Source organism: Vombatus ursinus, unplaced genomic scaffold (assembly GCF_900497805.2).
Source record: "Vombatus ursinus unplaced genomic scaffold, bare-nosed wombat genome assembly UNPS02014832.1, whole genome shotgun sequence".
Classification (NCBI taxonomy): Eukaryota; Metazoa; Chordata; class Mammalia; order Diprotodontia; family Vombatidae; genus Vombatus; species Vombatus ursinus.
The window spans coordinates 54,777,652-54,798,728 of NW_020954610.1; positions in this window are offsets into that span (position 1 = coordinate 54,777,652).

A 21,077-nucleotide genomic window follows, 5' to 3' on the forward strand; every position below is an offset into this window, starting at 1 on the left:
CACCAACCTCTCTCTTCCCCCTTTTCTCCTTTTTATTTTTGTTTTTGGTAAGGCAATTGGGGTTAAGTGACTTGCCCAGGGTCACACAGCTAGTAAGTACCAAGTGTCTGAGGTCAGATTTGAACCTAGGTTCTCCTGACTTCAGGGCCAGTGCTCTATCCACTGTGCCGCCTAGTTGCCCCCCCACTGCCCTTAATGAGAAATATCTGAGCCTGAGTGACATCATAGGCCTCTACTATTAAGAGAGAGAGAGAGAGAGAGAGATAGTGAGAGAGAGAGAGAGAGACTGAGACTGAGACAGAGAGACAGAGAGAGAGAAGAAAGCCACAAAAAGAATTGCTTCAAGCACATGGAACGGAATATTTTGCAGAAAGAAAGGACATAGCTGAGAAATGACTGTGTGATTTAGTTAAACTCAGTAAACATTTATTAAGTGTCTAGTCTGCTAGGCAGTGGGAATACAAAGACAGATATACCACAGATGCTACTCTCAGGGGGCTTACAACCTAATAGGGAAGAGAACAAGAAGAAAGTATAAAAATAACTGATAAAAGTAGTGCAAAACAAGTACAAAACGTCTTAGGCAAAATAATATGAGAAATTTGAGAAATGAGGTATCACTTTAAGCTGGGAAGGTCAAGGAATGCTCCATGGGGAGAATTTTATCTGAGTTAAGTCAACAACTTTACCAAGTACCTACTATGTGCCAAGCATTGTAATAAGCACTGAAAGTATTATTTCATTTTATCCTCACACCAACCCTGGAAGGTTGCTGCTATCACTCCCATTTTACAGATGATGAAACAGAGGGGGACAAAGTTTAGGGCATACAGGGTCACACAGATAATGTTTGAGATGAATTTGAATCTAGGTCTTCCTGACTCCAGGTCCAACAACCTATCCACTGTACCACCTAGAGGAAAATATTGACTTCAACAGTGTGTGTGTCTTGGTGGTAGTCCATTCTGTGGACTTCTAGGTGCAGTAAACAAAGGCAATGAGATAGGCAAAGACAAAATTAGAATGGGAGATTGAGTCAATCAATCAAATTAAGCCATTAACTTTTATTAAGCTCCAAATATATGTTGGACATTTTGCTTGGCCAAGGAGATAGATAAAAGTGAAAGTAACTTTTTTTTTCCAAGGAGCTAACCTTTCAGAGGAGACAATATGTACTTATTTATGCAACATTGTACATAATAAATACGGGACAACTTGAGAATAAAAACACTTTTGGCTAGGGAGGACCAGGAAAAAAGAGTGCTTGAGTCAAGTCTTTAAGAAAACTACTGGTTTTAAGAAGTGGAGGTGAGGAAGGAGTGCATTAGAGGCAGGGGTGTAATGTATATAGAATATTGGGCTTGGAGTCAAGAAATTCTGAATTAAAATCCTACATTTAGCACTTACTAGCTATATGATCCTGGTCAAGTCACTTAACCCCTTTCTGCTTCAGTTTCCTCATCTGAAAAATAGTGTCTAGCTCCAGGGATTGTTTTGAGGATAATGTGAGATTTGTGGAGATAAAAACTATCAAACCTACAATAAAAGAAACTAAGGCAGAGCTCTGAGCCAATGGCACTTTATTGAAGGTTCCATGGTCCTCTCTAATGAAGTAGACCTCAGGTCTTTCTCACAATCAGAGATCCCCCACCTTCCAGGGCCCTATTTTTATACAGTCTGATATGTAAACATTCAATCACAGCTATACCAGATACAGAATAATTCCACTGGTTGACATATGATGTATAGGCTAAAATAAGGAAAATCAACAGAGTCACGAGTTGGACAAAGCAAGGAATATCTCCACTGACTAGGTAGTCAGAAGATGGTTACAAGATGGGCACTTGCTCATGTTGGACAAGAGAGAATGGTCTGGAAGTACAAAAATAATTTTTGTGGATTTTCTATGTAGTTTAGTCACCTCTGCAACACTGGGCTTGGTCACCATGACAAGGAAAAAGAAAGGTGGAGGGCCTCCAGCCAGCTTCCATTGATTACGCAAGTAATCTTACCATCTGTAGCTCACAGCTCTGGAGCCAAATATACAGAAATTATAATCATATCAAATTGATTGACACTGATTGGAATAGAGTAGTGGGTCTTCAATGAATCAACTTCCTTAGATTCTATAAGCAAAATGTTTTTGCAACCCTTAAATTCTATGAAAATAATATCTATTATTTATTATCATTGGTACCAGGGAGAGCCAGTGCCAAGGTACAGAGCTGGGAGATGAATGTCCTGTATGAGAAATAATCAGAAGGCCATATTGTCTGGACTATAGAGTGTATGGAGAGGCATAACATAATATAAGGTAGGTTGAGATCATGTTATGAAGGGCTTGATGTTTCAAATGAAGGTATTTCTGTTTGATCCAAAAATAAGAATAAGTTTGCCTGTCCCATCTCCCCAAGCACTCTTCTTCAGGGATGGGAACCAGAAACACATTTAGCTAATGGTATTCAAAAAAGAAGTATTAGACCAAATCTGATCTCACAGTTACCTTGCTGCATATTACCAGACTGATATGCATTTCCCAATGATTTCCAAAGATCCCTTGAATTCTTCATATTCAGTGTTTCTTATTACACAATAATATTCCATTATTTTCACATTCCACCATTTGTTCAGCCATTTCTTAGCGTATGGACATGTATTTTGTGTCCATTTTTTTTTTGCTACATGTAAGTTTCCCTGACCTTTGCATTGATCTTTTTGACTTGAGGCCACTGCTACGAACTCATTCTCAATACTACTTAGTCCTTCTATTAGATTACCCTCTGAACTATAACCTAATTTGCACAACACTCTCTTACTCTCATTAATTCCAACTTGAATCATGTCTCATCTCCTCAGAGCATACTCTCCTGTTTAGTGTCCTTAATCACTGGTAAATACCAGTCTGATCTAGGGGTGTGCTGGAACCAGATCTCACTGCTCTGAAGAGCTGATTGTTAAATTTTAAGTGTGTGCATAAATACCTTGGAAATCAACACATAGTACAAATCAGGACTTAGAGTGAAGGAGAAAATGATAATGCAGATTAAACTTACAAGTGTGTCATGTGTACTGTTTTCCCCTACAGAGCCAGTTTTGGGGTTTTTTTTTTTTAGATAATCGGGGTCAAGTGACTTGCCCAGGGTCTGATAAGTGTCTGAGGCCGCATTTGCACTCAGATCCTACTGACTCCAGGGCCAGGTTACTCTATCCACTGTGCCTCCTAACTGCCCCTAGAGGGCTAATTTTTAAACATTTACTAGTATATCCCTAGTATATCTCCATTTCTTCGGAATGGCAGTGAGATACAGACTAAGGAACACTGGTCTTGCAATGAGGGGATCCTGGTTTAAATTCCAGATCTAACATTTATTAACTGTATGACTTCTCATTTCTTTAAACCTCAATTTCCTCATCTGTAAAAGAGGGACACTGATATTTGCTCTATGAACCCCCACAGGATTGTTGTGGGAGATGTGCTTCTGAAATCTTGAAATGCTCTCTTAATCTGTTGTCAATATAATGATTAAGATTTTCTAGGATTCATTCCATGACCTAACTGCTTTTGCAAGTTACACAATCAAGGACCCTTCCAAATGAACTAGGGGAAGTAACCAGAGGGAAAGCCTGTGGTCTGGAAGAATAAATAAATGGTAGGAGAAGGGTTAGGTGAATAAACATTTATTAAGTACTTACAATGTGCCAGGCACTGTGCTAAGTGCCTCACAAATATTAATTCATTTGATCCTTGCAACAACTCTATGAGAGTAGGTGATAGTTCGATTCCTACTCTGTAGTTGAGAAAAATGTGGTAGACTGAGGTTAAATAACTTGCCCAAGGTCATATGGCTAGTAAGTGCCTGAAGCCAGATTTGAACATGTTCTTCCTGACTCCAGGCCCAGATCTCTCTCATACCTTAGTGAAGGAATCATCATGAGGTAAACAAATATGTTAGGCCCATCTTTTCCCTCTCTTTGAATGGTACAAATTTATAGTGTCTGAATATTGAGACGTACACTTATTAGATCTACACATACTAGGATTCCCAGGATTACTGTTGTGAAATTATGCCAAATTCCCTTGGTTCAAGTATAAAGCTCTCCTGACTTTAGTTAGTAATCTGAGAAGACAACAGCAATAATAGTATCCAACTCATTAGCTACCTGCATTAAGGGTATATTCCTTTGTTCATTCAATCACTTATATGGGTGTTGCCTTGAGCAAGGTGAGTACTTGGAAGGACTCCTTGGCTTAGAGGGGTCAAGGTCTCCCACGCACCTGGGCCATCTCCAGTCATCCTGATCTATATCTGGCCACTGGATCCAGATGGCTCTGGAGGAAAAAGTGAGGCTGGTGACTTTGCATTGCCCTCCCTCACTTAAGTCCAATTCGCCCCCAAGTCATGGCATCGCCTTCCTGACTTCATGTTCTCTCAGAGGGCAAAGGACAAACAACAATAACAACAACATTCACTTGTAACTGGGGAGTGGCCAAAGAGGTCCCAGTTCTTGGATCACATGTTGTAATTGGCTTCCTCTCCTGCCAAGCCACATTGGGTGTTTGATGAGTCTGCTTCTGAAGTCATGATGTTGCATGAAAGGAGGGAGGATCTTCTTGTTAATTCTTGTCAAATCACACTTTATAGGCAACTATCTAATCATGCTATCTATAAGATCTGCTTTTTCACATCATATCAGGTATCTTCCCTGGTTAACTGGGGCATCCCACCCTTACCTAACTGTTGATCTATGTATTTTTTCTGTTTCCTCCTTTTAAGCCACACATATTACGTATGTTTTTTTAAATAAATTCGACAGATATTAAGTATATATTATGTGCAAGGCACTGTGCTAGACACTGGGAAAACAAAGACAAAACACAACAAACCATCTTTGTTTTCAATAAGTTCATGTCATATTGATTGTGTGTATTTAGGGGGTGGTAGTGAAGACGTTACATCTATTTGGGAGAGAACTGCACACAGATATTTTTTAGGTGACAAAGGATCTGATAAAGGTGTTTGTGGGAAAGTATTAACTCATCTTCAGGGGCAGTACTTACATGGGTGTGTTGGGGCCAGTTCAAGTGGCTGGAGAGTTGATTGTTAAATTTCTGGTATGAGCATTCATACCTCAGAAATTGGTAAATGCTACAGATCATGGGAGGGTAAGTTATTAAATTTATTTATTAATTACAATTAATTATAATATTAAATTATTTAATAGCATACCCTTTGTTAGCAGCCCAAAGAGATGAATCTTTTTTTTTGTTTTTGTGTTTTGGTGAGGCAATTGGGGTTAAGTGACTTGCCCAGGGTCACACTGCTAGTAAGTGTCTGAGGCTGGATTTGAACTCAGGTCCTCCTGACTGCAGGGCCAGTGCTCTACCCACTGCACCACCTAGCTGCCCCCCTGGCTTTCTTTTTAAATATCAGATACGTAAATTATTATCTTTCGTTGAAAATGCTTAAGAATTCTCTTAGTTGGCTGTCCCTGGATTACTGAAACCCATTCCGTAATTGACGTAATCCTTCTTAAGTCTGATCTTAACATGCTGTTCACATAATACTTTATGTTTAACTTGCCTGTTCTGTCCAAGAAGACCTTCCCAGGGCAATGACATGAGCTGCATTTTGCTATTCTTCCAGGATCATCTCCTTACAAAGAGTTTTCAATGGAGTACTGCGGGTGAAAGCCCTAGACTGCAGCTCCAGAAACTTGAGTGTTCAATAAATAATCCTTCGGAGCCACAATGCTGGTCTGAAAAATCTTTACAAGTTGGCAACCAGCATCCAGTATGATGGGTATGAATAGATTTTAGTCGCTGGAGCTTTCCTGGGGAAATGGAAAAGTCTTGTTTCTCTGGGAGACATTTGTATTGAGAATGTAGTTTCAGGAAATCCACTTCTCTAAAATCTCCTTTTTGGGTGGGGGGGGTTGGGAGGTTGGGGATTGTATCATTCCAGCTAAAGTTCTATAGTCCAGACGTGTACAAGATTCCACTCACAAGGAAACATGACCCAAATTCACAAATACACAAAAGAAAAAAACATACCCATATATCCTTTTTTTCCCCCTTTCTCTCAAAGATGAACTGAAAAGATTCAACTCTGTGCATTGAGCTGTAAGTATGAGATATGTAGAGTTCCCCTGGCTTTATTTAAACTCACCAAGATTATCTGCCCATGGTACTTCCACATCTGCAATACCTTAGATGGCCCCCTTGCTAGGAACCTTGGTCCATTCAGCAATCCTTCTTCCTTCCAATATGGCACTATTCCTTGGACTTTGTATCCAAATCACTGCTATACAACTGGACAAGAGAGGATAAAGTTGATGTTTCCCTTCTGGTATGAATTGACTTATGCTACTTCCTTAAGCAAGGGATATTATGAGACTCAAATAAGATAATGGAAATGAAGCAAACCTTAGAGTTCTAGATAAATGCCATTATTATCATTACCTACAGTCAACCCATCTGGTAACAACTTTATTTCCTAAACCTTTTAATGCATATCTAATGAATCAGGTATTCATGCTTATTTGTTGAAGTAAGATATATCACATGCTACTCCAAAGAGTAACTAGCAATGGCTGAACGAGTTGTGGCATATGAATGTAATGGAATACTATTGTGCTATAAGAAATGATGAGCAGGCGGACTTCGGAAAAATCTGGAAGGACTTACATGAACTGATGCTGAGTGAAGTGAGCAGAACCAGGAGAACATTACACACAGTGACAGCCACATTATGGGATGACTAACTTAGATAGACTTAGCTCTTCTTAGCAATGCAAAGATCTAAGACAACTCCAAAAGACTCATGATGGAAAATGTTATCCACATCCAGAGAAAGAACTATGGAGTCTGAATTCAGATGGAAGCATTCTATTTGCTCTCTCTCTCTTTTTGTTTCTTCTTTCTTGTAGTTCCTCCCATTGGTTCTAATTCTTCTTCACAACATGACTAATGTGAAAATATGTTTAATATGAATATATATGTATAGTCTATATCAAATTGCCTGCCATCTTGGGGAAGGGGAGAAAATTTAGAACTCAAAATCTTATGGAAGTGAATGTTGAAAACTAAAAATAAATTAATTGATTTAAAAAAAAAGAGTCAGGTGTGTGTGCACACACACACATACACACACACACAGACCAGACACCTGTGGCACACAGATAGCACACACATCTTTGACTCCACATGGCTGGGACAATCAGTAGAATTCACAAAGGAAATTATTTGCAAAACTTGTCCCTTCAATATTGATGCTTTGTTACACTAGAGAATTCCAGCTGGCTCCTCCTCTGACTTTCTTCTTGTTTATAGTTTCTTTGTAACCACAGGATTGTGCAAGTTGGTTGAGAACATAGATTCAGAAATCTGAAACTACTTCTTGGGCTCAAGAGTGATAGGGTTGGGGGTGGGGGGAGTTAGAAGATGACTCTATAGTCCCTCACAGTTCTACAATTTTTCTGGGAAAGTTTGTTTTTGCTTAGCAATCTACCCTCCTCCAACCCTTTTGTATCCTCTTACCTTCTTTCAGAATTCATTTGACTTTGGTTCCTCCCATCAAGGAGAAAAATCATCTGAAAAAAATACATTCACAATGAGGGGTTAGTGACATGTTACTGCTGCTATGACAGTATGTATTTTAAAAGAGAGGGAAATGTGTAAGGCCCAGGTAAAGAAGGAAGCAAATCAAATCCCTAATGGAATTTCAGTACTGTGGTAGGTATTTTTATTTGGGAAATATGTGGGATATATATATCTTAGCATCTCTCAGATTATACCCTCTGACTCTCAAAGGTGATCTCGAATTCATATTGACCAGAATGACCAGAAGCAACCCATTTCTTTGCAACTTCAAGCTGAAAACATAATGTCTCATTTCCCATCCTCCCTTCCATTCCATTTTATTCCCTGGAACAGCAGTTCTCAATGTGTGGCTTTTGGACCCCTGGGTGTCCCTATGACAGTTTTCAGCAGTCCTTGAGGTCAAAACTATTTTCTTAATAATACTAAGTCTTTATTAATCTATTAAAATATGGCTCCTTTTCCCAACTGAGTGAGGCTGTATTTTCTTCATATACTTCAACTAAAGCAAATTATTGAAACAAATTGAATACAGCAATAGATAGAAGAACCCAACTTCTTCTACTAAGCCAGACATTAAAGAAATTTGCAAAAGGTAAGTTAAACAATGCTATTCTTCTCACAATCTTTTGGAAAATAAAGTTTTCATAAAAATATGTTATTTATATTAACATGTTAGCATAAATATTTTAAAATACCAGTATATATGTATATGTACATATGCATATATACATACACATACATACATGTATATATGTGTGTATGTGTATATATATATGTGTGTGTGTATATATATATATATGTATAGCTTTGTGAATGCTCAATAATTTTTAAGGGTATAATGGGGCCACAAAATCAAAAAGTTTAAGAACTATTGGTCTATACCCATATATATCTTCTAGTATACATAAATACATGCATATATACATATATATATAGTGTATATATATATATTTGTATAACTTATGGCCTTAGATAGAACATGAATAATAATGAAAATGATTTATAATTAAACATTTTACACATCAGTGTGCAATTGTTGATGATTTAAATATTTTATATGCAATGTTTTCATGTGTTCTTTGTCTCTCTCTGTGTCTCTCTCTCTCTCTCTCTCTTTAATTTCTAAGCCAAAACACGAAGTGAGTGGCTGCTAAGTGGCTGCTTTAATGAAGATGGACAGCAGTAGAAGCAATGCGGGAGAATGGAAAAAACATTGAATCTGGAATCTAAAGAGATGGTTTTGAAACCTGGCTCTGCTATGTGTTGCCTCTGGGACCTTGGGCAAAGCACTTCATGTCTCTAGGTAGACCTCAGTTTCCTCATTCTTAAAAGGAAGACTAGATCAGTGGTTCTCAAAGTATGGACCATGAACCCCTTGGGGTACCTGGGACCCCTTTGGAGGGTCATTGAAGTAAAAGTTATTTTTACAAATATACTAAGACATTATTTATGTAATCCACATAAACAAAAAAAACTTTTTGGGTCCTCAATTTTTAAGAATATAAAAGTGTTTTGAGAATCAGTAAGTTTGAGAATCACTGGTCTAGGTGATGCCAAAGGTCCTTTCTAGTTTTAAATTCTATAAGCCATGTCTAGATAAATAACTAGAGCGGATTTCTATTCTTTAAACCTGATGCTAGCAGATGTGCTGAGAGCATTAGTTGGATGAGAATTGTAACAGTGGTGGTAAGGTAGAAGAATAATAGAGAGAATTCATGAAGAACATGATTTATGAGGAATAGGAGAAGTTTACCACAGCCATTCTGTACAGTACAAATTAATGTTTCTATTGAGAGATCAAGAATTTCTTTTGTCTGTCATGATCTCTTAGATGACCATTTCTTATTCAGGCAGATGAGTAGGTAAGTTGGAGTTTCCCACTGGCAAAGGCTGATTAAAAACACCAAGCAGGGGCAGGGCAAGTAATAATAGCATGTATAGTTATCCCTTCCACATGTTGGTGTTAGGGGTATAGTGCTCCTGAATCCAGAAAATCCACGTAAAATTTTGGCCCTCCCTTCACACCAGAGAAGAAGTCTGAGTTTTTTTCTTTTTCTTTAATGGGGTGTTTATTGTAAAATTTGGGTTGATATGCAATACTATTCATATATTTTATGCATTTCTGTGCTTCTAAACTTTTTCTGTATCATCTGCTGGCCTTCATGTGTCATCTGAGGCTTCCACAAAACTTCCCTCAAATTCCCATTTAATTTCTTGTGCTGACCCAGGATATATTGAAACCATGATGGGGAAAGTTGCAATGTGAAAGGATTAACTGTATATATATATGTATATATATATATATGTGTGTGTGTGTGTGTGTGTGTGTATAATATTTCATACTATATATGATATATAATATACACACATATACATCACTGTAAGGCTTGCAAATCACTTTCCATATGCTCTCTTATTTCATCCTCACAATAAGCCCCAAGATAGGAAAAAGCTATGTCTGAAGACTACTAAAACCATGAGCAGGGTGGAAGCAGCTGCTAATAAGAAAGACTGGTAACATTTATACAGCTCTATATAAACATTAGCTCATCTTATTCTCACAATAATCCTGGGAAGTAGGTGCTATTATTATTCGCATTTGACCGATGAAGAAACTGAGGCTGAGAAGTTAAGTGACTTACCTGGGGTCACACAGGTAGTAAGTATTAGAAGCAGCATTTCAATTCCGTCTTCCTGACTCCATGTCCAGCTGCTTTTCACTAAGCTACATAGCCACCTGAGCTAGTACTTAGCACATAAACTGAAAGGCAGTCACATAATTTAATAAAATGTAGTTAGAGCTCTAACTTGGAAGTTTTGACCTGTCACACTACTGAGGGGGAAGGGGTGGAATTTGGCTCCTCATTTCCTCATTTTGGCCCTGGGCTATTGATTATGTTCTATTCTAGGTAACTTGAGATAGTCAGGTGGCATAATAAATAGAGTCATGGACCTGGAACAAAGAAACTCCGAAATCAAATCCTGCCTCAGACACTTAGTAGCAGGTATCATTGGACAAGTCATTTCACTTTCCCCAGTCTCAGCTTTCCCATCTGTAAAATGGAGTAATAATAAGACCAACCTAGTAGGTGCAAGAGGTAGGATTTTAATGAATAAATGAACTAACGAAGCATTTTTAATTTGCTTACTATGTTCAAAACACTAAATTAAACACTAAGGATACAAGTGGAAAAGTGAGACAGTCTCTGCTTTGAAGGACCTCACATTCTAATGAGGCAGACAACAAATATGGAAGCTTTCAGATACAAGTTAGATTTATAAAACACCTTCCTCACAACAACTGTGTGAGACCAAAAGCTGTGTACTTAACTTGGGGTTTACTGGCTAGATTTCTCTCTCAAGGACCAAGCCTTAAACCCAATTCACTGTGGAGCTCATAGATTGGACAACAATAGGTTCCTGCCCAAGCAACACTTAATGGTTATTTTTTGGGCCCTCCTGGCTCAGAGTGACTGTAAATGGTAACTGTTTCTCTTTTGGCTAGAATCTTCCCCTTCCTGTTTGATTTTTTTTTTAAATTGAAAGGGCCATCCCTTGACTCACTTCTTAAAGAGGCCTATTCACTGAATGGGTGTTGCCTCACTCAAAGTGAGAACCAGAAAAGACCTTAGCTTAAAAGGGCCAGGGTCTCCCATTGCATCCTGGACCTTCTCCAGTCCTCCTGATCGAATATCTGGCCACTGGACCCAGATGGCTATGGAGGAGAAAGTGAGGCTGGTGACCTTGCACAGCCCTCCCTCACTCAAAACAAAATCAATTGCAAGTCATGTCATCATCCCCCTGATGTCATGGTCCTCTTTGAGAATGAAGGATAAACACAACAAAAACAACTGCATCATACCCTGGATTGTAGACTGAGACAATTCAGGCTACTGCCCATTGTACTGTCTTCTACCTGGAGAAAACTCAGCATGGGCCACCTCCTGCCTCACCTCCCACCTGAGTGGATCAGGCTGACAAGATATCTTTTCCTGCCTTCCTTCAGCAGATAACTACAGAATGGCTGTTATTTTCAAGGTATTTGTTAGATACCTCCTTGAACTGTGACAACTCAATGTTATCTGTGAAGACATGTTACAGCTAGAAGGAGGCAGAGAACCCTTTTAGTCCAATTCCTTTATCTTGGAGAGGTGTGGTATAGTGTATAGAGAACAGGTCTTGGAGTCAGAAAAACCTGAGTTGGAAACCTATTCAAACATTTACTGGCTGGGTGAACCTGGCCAAGAAACTTCACTTTTCTCAGCCCCATCTTCCTCATCTGTAAAATGGGGTTAATAGTGGCACCTATCTCAAAAGATTGTTTTGAGGATCAAGTGAACTAATACATGTAAAGTAGTTTGCAAACTTCAAAGTGCCATATAAATGTTAGTTATTATTATTGTTACAGATGAGGAAACTGAGGTCCATAGAAGAGAGATGGCTTGCTCAAAGTTACATAGGAAATAAGCTGTTGATCTGGGATTTGAACCCAGGCCTTTTAACTCTGAGATATATCTTCAATTGAAACAGGCTCACCAAACAGCAGCTGCCAAGAACTTCCTTTTGCAAGGGCTCCATGAGGGGAAAGTGGTTGTCTAGCCACTTTTTTTTTTCAGCCTCCCTCCCTTAACAGGGTATGGTCAGGCATATTTTCTTTGACTCTGAGGGACAGCAATAATAATAATGTTGACAGTCACACGCAGGGAGCCAGGAACAACTTCTGACAGATCTCTAGTGATGAGGGCAGATTTTCTTTCCTTTCTTCAATGTCTCGGTAGCCTGGGGGGAGGAGAGATTGACCAGAACATCCTGTGAGCTACAGAACATCCACTCTGTCTGTTCAAGCTCCCTTTCCAAAGTCAGCACAGTTTCATTCAATTTGGTGAATTGTGAGTGAACTTACTAGACATATCTCTTGCTCAGGAACTCCTGTTCTGATATATGCTGGGGTAAATGGTCTCTGAGGGCTCTCCCGGTTAAGAGATTTTGTGAATATTGCAAGGCCACAGCAGTGACCCTCTCCTATCTAGACTCAGGATCAAGTCCCAAGCAGGGGCCCTGGAATTTGCCCTTAATCCATGGGAAACCTCATTGGATTTTTCTAATACCTCGGCTCCGCTTGTTGAAGCACAAACTAAGGTTTCTTTTCCAAATTTATCACATTGCATTGGGCTGTTCTATAATATAAGTTGTACCCTGGCCCTGACTACCTGTCATGCTAATTAGTGAAGTTCATCCCAAGGGAAGGGAGGCTTCCTGGAGCAGTGCATTGAATGTAGGGCTTAGAGTCAGGAAGTGTTCAGTTCCAAGTTTAACCTCTGACACATAATGGCGGTGTGACCCTAGGAAAATCACTTAACCTTTAAGTGCCCCAGACATCTCTCAAAATTTATTGTTATATATCAGGTGCTAGTTTGCACTGATAGAGGGAGTTTCTTTACTTGGAGCTCCTTTACATTGATGAACACCCAGGTCCAGACATTCCCCACCCCCCACCCCCCATAACTGAGAAAGGAGATTGGGCAAATGAGAATGGATTAGTAAATAATAACCTATCCCACCCCACTCCACTGTGAAAATGATTCCATTACATTTTTAAAAATTCTATAAACATATTAACTATCAACAAAAAACAAGTATACAGAACAAGAGGTAAACATTTTCTTGAAGTCATATAACACTTAACGATGTTGAAACTCCTTCACAAGGTATCTTGGGGTTTGGGGGGCAAGGTTTTTCATTATCTACTTATTCATTCTCTTGTTTGTTTTTTTTTTTAACTGAGACAATTAACTCTTTTGTCTCATGTAGTTATCATTTATGATTTCTTGAAATAGAGCTCTGGAAAATCAGGTTTTGATAAAGCCCATTGGGATTCAAATACAGCTACTTGACTATGACTTTAAACCCAAATCAGTGATTGACCAATAATAGAGTGGAGCCCAAGCCTCACTTGATCATTGTGTTTTCATGGCTCAGAGTGTGTGTAAATAGCAATTGTTTCTGTTTTGACCAGAAACTCTGAGGGTCTTCCCCTCCCTGATCGATTCTTTAGTGAAGGGTAGGCCATCTTTTACCTCATTTCTTACCTAGTCTTTAACTACTGAATGAGTGTTGCCTCAGACAAACTGGAAGAGACCTTAGTTAAAAAACCCAAGGTCCCCCACTGTATCCAAGGTCATCACCAGTCATCCTGACCTATGTCTTGCCACTAAACTCTGATGAGTCTGGAGGAGAGAGTGCAGCTGATGACTTAGCTCTGCCTAGCTTAAATCCAATTCACTTGCAAGTCAAGTCATCGCCTTCCTGATGTCATTGGTTCTTTTCAAGAACTATGGATGAACAACAACATTGAAACTCTTTTCCCCTCCTGTCCCCTCCTCTCCCCTGCTAACCCATCCCATTTTCCTTCCTATTACAGTTAATTTGTATATAGTTCTATTTCTATTGACCACTTCAAACTGATCTTCCCATATTACCTTGTGTGTTTGCCATTTATCTTTTTTAGTGATACCATAATGTTCCATTATATTAATATACAATAATTTATTCAGCCATTATTCAATTGTTGGACATAGATATTGTTTGCAATTTTTATCACAAATAAAACAGATGTGAATTTTAAAGTAGATTAGGTCCTTTAATGATGTTTTTGGATAAAATCAAGTGATGGGATTATTGGGTTGAAAGTTTGATCACTTTTGTAACTCTCATTGTATATTGCCACATTACTCGCAAAATGTTTGCCTCAGAAAAAAGTCCCACGTTTGTTATAAGACTTGTTTTCCCACATTGATTTTTACCAAATATTTTTTTTCCTATTTTTTAAACCATTATGGTAGATCTAGTGCTCCTCACTCTGGATCACTGCTTTGTCATGAAGGAGGGGCTTTCGTAGCTCAATGAACGCATTGGTTACCCAAGATGGACAAAACACAGTGGAGAATTCTTACAAAAGGTGAGTTACTGGAGAAGGAAATGGAAAATCACACCAGCATCTTTGCCAAGCAAACTCCATGGATAATACTAAAATGATAAAAGAGATGACATTGGAAGATGAGCCCCTCAGGTCAGAAAGTATCCAATATACTACTGATGAAGAGTGGTAGACAACTACAAGTGGTTCTAGTACTAATGAAGCAGCTGTGCCAAAGCCGAGAGGGAGCTCAGCTGTGGATGCTGTCTAGAGATGAAAAGAAAAGTCCAGTGATGTAAAGATCAATATTGCACAGAACCTAGAATGTAAGATCTATGAGCAAAGGTAAGGTGGATGTGGTCAGACAGAGATGAAAAGATTAAACATCAACATCTTGGGTGTCAGTGAACTTAAATGGATGGGAATGGGTGAATTTAATTCAAATGATCAATACATATACTACTGTGGGCATGAATTCCTTAGAAGAAATAGAATAGCCTTCATAGACAATAAAGAGTGAGAAAAGCAGTACTGGGGTATAGTCTCAAAAATGACTGAATGATTATCTGTTCAAATTCAAGGCAAACTGTTCAATATCTCAGTAATCCAAGTCTATGCTTCAACCACTGATACTGAAGAGGCCGAAGTTGATCAGTTCTACGAGGACTTACAACATTTTCTAGAAATAACACCAAAAAAAGATGTTACATTCATCATAGGGGATTGGAATGCTAAAGTAGGAAATCAAAAGATAATTTGAATTGTAGGCAAGTTTGGCCTTGGAGTACAGAATGAAAGAGGGTGGAGACTAATAGAGTTTTGTCAAGATAACTCACTGGTCATAGCAAAAACTCTTTTTCAACAATCCGAAATGTGACTCTACATATGGGCATTACCAGATGGTCTATATCAAAATCAGATTGATTATGTATTTTGCAGCCAAATGTGGAAGAAGCTCTATGTAGTCAGTCAAAACAGGACCTGGAACTGACTGTGGCTCAGATCATGAGTTTCTTATTGCAAAATTCAGACTTAAATTGAAGAAAGTAGGGAAAACCATCAGACCATATAGATATGACCTAAACAACATCCCTTATGAAAATGAAGTGGAAGTAATGAATAGATTTAAGGAATTAGATCTGGTAGATAAAATATTTGAAGAACTATGGACAGAGGTTTGCAACATTGTACAGGAGACAGCAAAAAAAAAAACTTTTTGAAGAAAAATTCCAAAGAAAAGAAGAGCAAGAAAGGAAAATGGCTCTCTGGTGAACCTTTATAAATAACTAAGGAAAGAAGGAAAGCAAAGGGTAAAAAAAAGGGAAAGATAAATCCAACAGAATGTAGAAGTACAGCAAGGAGAGATAAGATTTTCTTGAATAAGCAATGCAAAGAAATAGAACACAATAGAGATCTCTTCACAAGAAGTTCTCTTCACACAAGATCTCTTCACAAGAAGATCTCTTCACACAACAGATTTCTTCAAGAAAATTAGAGACATCAAGGGAAAGTTTCATGCAAAAACAGTCATGATAAAAGACAAAAATACTAGGGATTTAACAGAAGCAAAATGGATGAAGAAGTGGCAAGAATACACAAGAGAACTATACATGAAAGATCTTAACATTCACCGATAACCATGATGGTGTGGTTATGGGTCTAGAACCAGATATCCTGGAGGATGAAGTTGAGTGGGCTTTAGGAAGAATTGTTAACAATGAGGCTAGAGGAGGTGATAGCATTCCAGCCGAGTTATTTAAGATCTTAAAAGATGATGCTGTTAAAGTGCTGCCCTCAATATACCAGCAAATTTAGAAAACACAACAGTGGCCAGTGGATTGAAAAAGATCAGTTTACATCCCAATCCTTAAGAAGGGCAATGCCAAGGAATGTGCAAATTACCAAACAATTGTGTTCATTTCACAAACTAGCAAGGTTATGCTTAAGATTCTAAGAGCTGGGGGGCAGCTAGGTGGCACAGTGAATAGAACACCGGCCCTGGAGTCAAGAGGACCTGAGTTCAAATCTGCCCTCAGACACTTGACAGTTACTAGCTGTGTGATCCTGGGCAAGTCACTTAACCCCATTGCCTAGCCAAAAAAAAAAGATTCCACAAGCTGGGCTTCAGTAGTACATGAACTAAGAATCACCAGAACAGCAGGCTGGTTTTCAAAGAGGCAGAGAAACCAGATACCAAACTGCCAACATTTGCTGGTTTATGGAGAAAGCAAGGGACTTCCAGAAAAACATCTACTTCTGCTTCATTGACTACACTAAAGCTTTTGACTGTGTGGATCACAATAAAATGTGGCAATCCTCAAAAATGTCAAGCTTCAATACTTTGGCCACATAATGAGAAGATGGGACTCGTTGGAAAAGACCTTGATATTGGGAAAGATTGAAGGCAAAAGGAAAAGGGCATGGTAGAAGATGAGATGAATAGATAGTATCATATAAACAACGAACATGCATTTGGACAAACTTCAAGAGATAGTAGAAGACAGAAGGACCTGGCATTCTATGATGATGAAGCACTGTACATGACTAAGTGACTGAACAACAGATCTAATGAAGTGTCATTTAAGGTTGTCTTAGATTTGCATTTCTCTGATGTAAAATTAATCATTTCATGTGGTAATTAATAATTTGTGTTTTTTCCTTCATCTATTTGACCCTTGCTGCTTTGTAGAGTATTACTTTCTCAGCTATGCATCAATCCCCTATAACTTTTACACGTCAAACCTTTGTCATACATATTTTCTGAAATTGTTATTCTAATGTTTCTTTTATCTTTATCAGCTCAGCCTGCCCATGAGCAACTGATATTTTTACAATTATTTAGATGTGACTTTATTTGTATGAAAAGTGTTTTGTAATTATGTTCATACAGTTCCTGGGTTTGTTTTGGTAGGTAGACTTCCAAATATTTCATAATGTCTACAATAAGGTTAAAAGTAATTTCTCTATCTCTTTCTGTTGGTAATATATAGAAATGCTGATGATTTATGTGGGTTTAGTTTATATCCTGTAACTCTGCTAAATTTGTTCATTATTTCAAGTAATTTTTACTTGATTCTCTAAGATTCTCTAAGTACACCATCATATCATCTGCAAAGAATGATAGCTTTGTTTCTTCTTTGCCTATGCTAATTCCTTCGATTTCTTTTTCTTCTCTTATTGTTAAAGTTAACATTTCTAGTACAATATTGAAGAACAGTGGTGACAATAGACATACTTATTTGACACCCAATCTTATTGGAAATGCTTGTAGCTTATATGTAGCTGCATATAATGCTTGCTGATGGTTTCAGATAGATTCTACTTATCATTTTAAGGAAGACTCCATTTATTCCTATGCTCTCTAGTGTTTTTAATAAGGTTTTTTAAAAAATGCATAAATCTCACAGATCTGATTTCTTCTGTTTGATTTGAGAAGAAAAAATACTCTTCCTCTACATAGTTGGGAAAAACACTATTCCTTTTTGTTTCATTGAAAATTGTTTTTTAAAAAGTATTTATTTAACTGATGCAGTTAGAGCTTATTATGAGTGTGGTATAAAGTTGTCATAACCAAAAACTGCATTACCTAGTTATAAGTCCAACTCTTTATTTCTATTTTTTGTCATGTAACTATCCAGTTTTCCCAGAAGTTTTTATTCCACAATGATTTCATTCTCCATGGCTATTTTAAATATGTGTTTAGCAGCATGCTATAGTGGATAAAGGACTGACCCTGAAATCAGGAGGAACTGTGCCAGAGCTCCTCTTCTAACACTCACTAGTTGTGCGACCCTGGGCAAATTGCTTCACCTTTCAGTATAGTAGGCAATTCTGTAAGCTTATCCATTGCAGCATCTTTGCTGAACTACATTGATAGCATTTCTAAAGGAGCACTCCCTGTAGCAATGATATCACATCTGGAACAAACCACAAAAAATACCTTTTATACATTGAGTTCTTTTGGTAGACTATATTCTTCTTGAGGACAGCTAGGTGGCACAGTAGATAGAGTTCTGGGCCTGGAGTCAGGAAGACCTAAGTTTAAATCCAGCTTCAGACACTTACTAGCTGTGTGATTCTGGGCAAATCACTCAACCCTCTTTGCTTCAGTTTCCTCATCTGTAAAATGAGCTGGAGAAGCAATGGCAAACCAATATCTTTGCCAAGAAAACCCCAAATGGGGTCATGAAAAGTTGGACATGACTGAAACGACTGAACAACAACAAAAATGAGAGAGGTTTCTATGTGTGACCAGTTTTTTTTTTTTCTGTTTGGAGGAATCTGTAGCTTCCTAAGCATTGTTTTTCCGCAGTTATGCCAGAGGACTGGAATTACCTGTCACCCATTTCTCTGCTCCTATACCATTGAAAATTTCTACTTACTCTTAGATCCAGATTCTGTTAACTAGTCACTGGAACCTAAAATTTTAATTAGAAGCAAAGTCATTTAATTAGTAAAAATGTGTCAATATCAGTAGTAGCAGAATTTGCAGTAAATTCCCATCTTTCCCCCTAGGATGAAACCTGCTCTCTCATCTGACTTCCTTATAGCTCCCGTGTTTCTGGAGCAGAAATCAAGAAGTTGTCTGGTTTAGTACAAACACACCGCAGGGTACTACTCGTGGTGACATGGTATTTGTAGGACTTCAGTGTGTATTAGAAGTTCCAGTGCTACTCCTAGGTCCAACTGCTAGGCAAATATGACTTCCAGACTGGCCCTTGCTTCTGTTAGTCTACATTCTTTGACCTTCCCTTCCCTCAACACCAGCTTGAGCCTTACTAACACAAAAGGACAAAGCCTTATGGCTAGAGCTTTCTTCCTCCAAGAGGAGAAAGTGTCTGGGAGGACTCTCAATATCCAAAAATAAGAGGAACATGACCTTCAATTTTTAAAAGGCTAGTCCAGAGAAGTTGAAACTAGGTCTTTTAAAGTCACTTAACCATGAACCTCCTCTTAACCTTCCTCCCTTCACCTTCTCTTGCTTTTCTTTCCCCTTATTTAACCTTTATGTATTGCACCTGCCTCCTAGTTATTACTTATGCACATCCAACCAATCTGGATGGTGAAGCATAACAGTAAATGGCAGTTGTTGGGAAATATCACCCCCTTTCCCCCCACAAACTCAAGGCCCATCCTAATTCCTTTTGTATGTTGATCACAGAGAAAAACACTAAGAAGTTGGATATTTTTACCTTGACCTTCATGGGCATCTCATTGATAGCATGGTGCACATAAAACTGAAACTGAACCATGTCACATTTTTAAAAATCATAAGATTCTAGAGGATCATCAATGATCCAATTACTGTACTTTTCATGTTCTGAAGAACAATCTATGATACCGTGATTTGCTCACATACCTCAGATGAGCTCCATAAATTAATACCAGATTAATACCCCTTCCCCTGATTTTTGCCTATCTGACAGCCTACCCAATCTTCAAGGTAATGCGTGGGATAGTCCTGAAGCATGTGATGCTATCAGGAATGACTGATTGTATCTACTACCAAAGTAGTGGTCTTAGACAGCCAAGAGATTGCAGTAGGGGAAAAGAGCAACAGCATAGGGTCTGTCTTAAACTTTTCCCGGGCCCTGGATTCCTGTTCATTCATCCAACCCAAAATTCATTCCCCTTACTCTACTACCTGCCCTTAATTATGGTTAGGCCCAGGGATGAGCAAGCTATGAATTTATTTATATAAATATCTTCAAAAGTAAGAGCTGTATACCCTGGGTATAGAATGGAATAGCCATTGAAGGCTATAGGGAGTGTGTGTGTGTGTGTGTGTGTGTGTGTGTGTGTGAGAGAGAGAGAGAGAGAGAGAGAGAGAGAGAGAGAGAGAGAGAGAGAGAGAGAATCAATTTTAATTAGTGAGTCAGTTATATTTCTTTTCTAAGGGTCTCCACAGTCAGGGGATTGATATATAAGGTGACAGAAAGGTACTCCTCAGTTACTGGGTTTCATATATAAACCCTATCTGTCCTTTAGATAGGATACTGCTTCGATCCTAGGTGTTAGTGTTCATGGAACCCTCAAGGTGCCAGAAGACCCTCTTCTTGTTTTCAGTCATTTCAGTTGTATCCAACTCTTTGTGACCCCATTTTGGGGTTTTCTTGGCAAAGACATTAGAGTGGCTTGCCATTTCCTTCTGTAGTTCATTTTTACAGATGAGGAACTGAGGCAAAAAAGGTTAAGTGACTTGCCCAGGGTCACCCAGCTAGTAAGAATCTGAGGCCAGAATCAAACTTATAAAAATGAATCTTTCTGATTCCAAGCCTAGTGCTCTAACCCATGCACCACCTAGCTGCCCAGAAGGTCCAGTAGCCCAAGCCAATACAAATGAATGGCACATCATAATCATGGCCCTAAAAGTAGTAGGCTATTATCAAGACCTAATCTATGGTAGGTTCTCAATAAGTATTTGACTTTATAAGTTCACTGTTTGGTGCTACATCCAAAGGTTGGTCTAGTTTCCTCCTGAGTTGTTGTTGTTTGTCCTTTATTTTAGAAGAGGACCAATGACATCAAGGGGTGATCTTGACTCACGCATAAATTGGATTA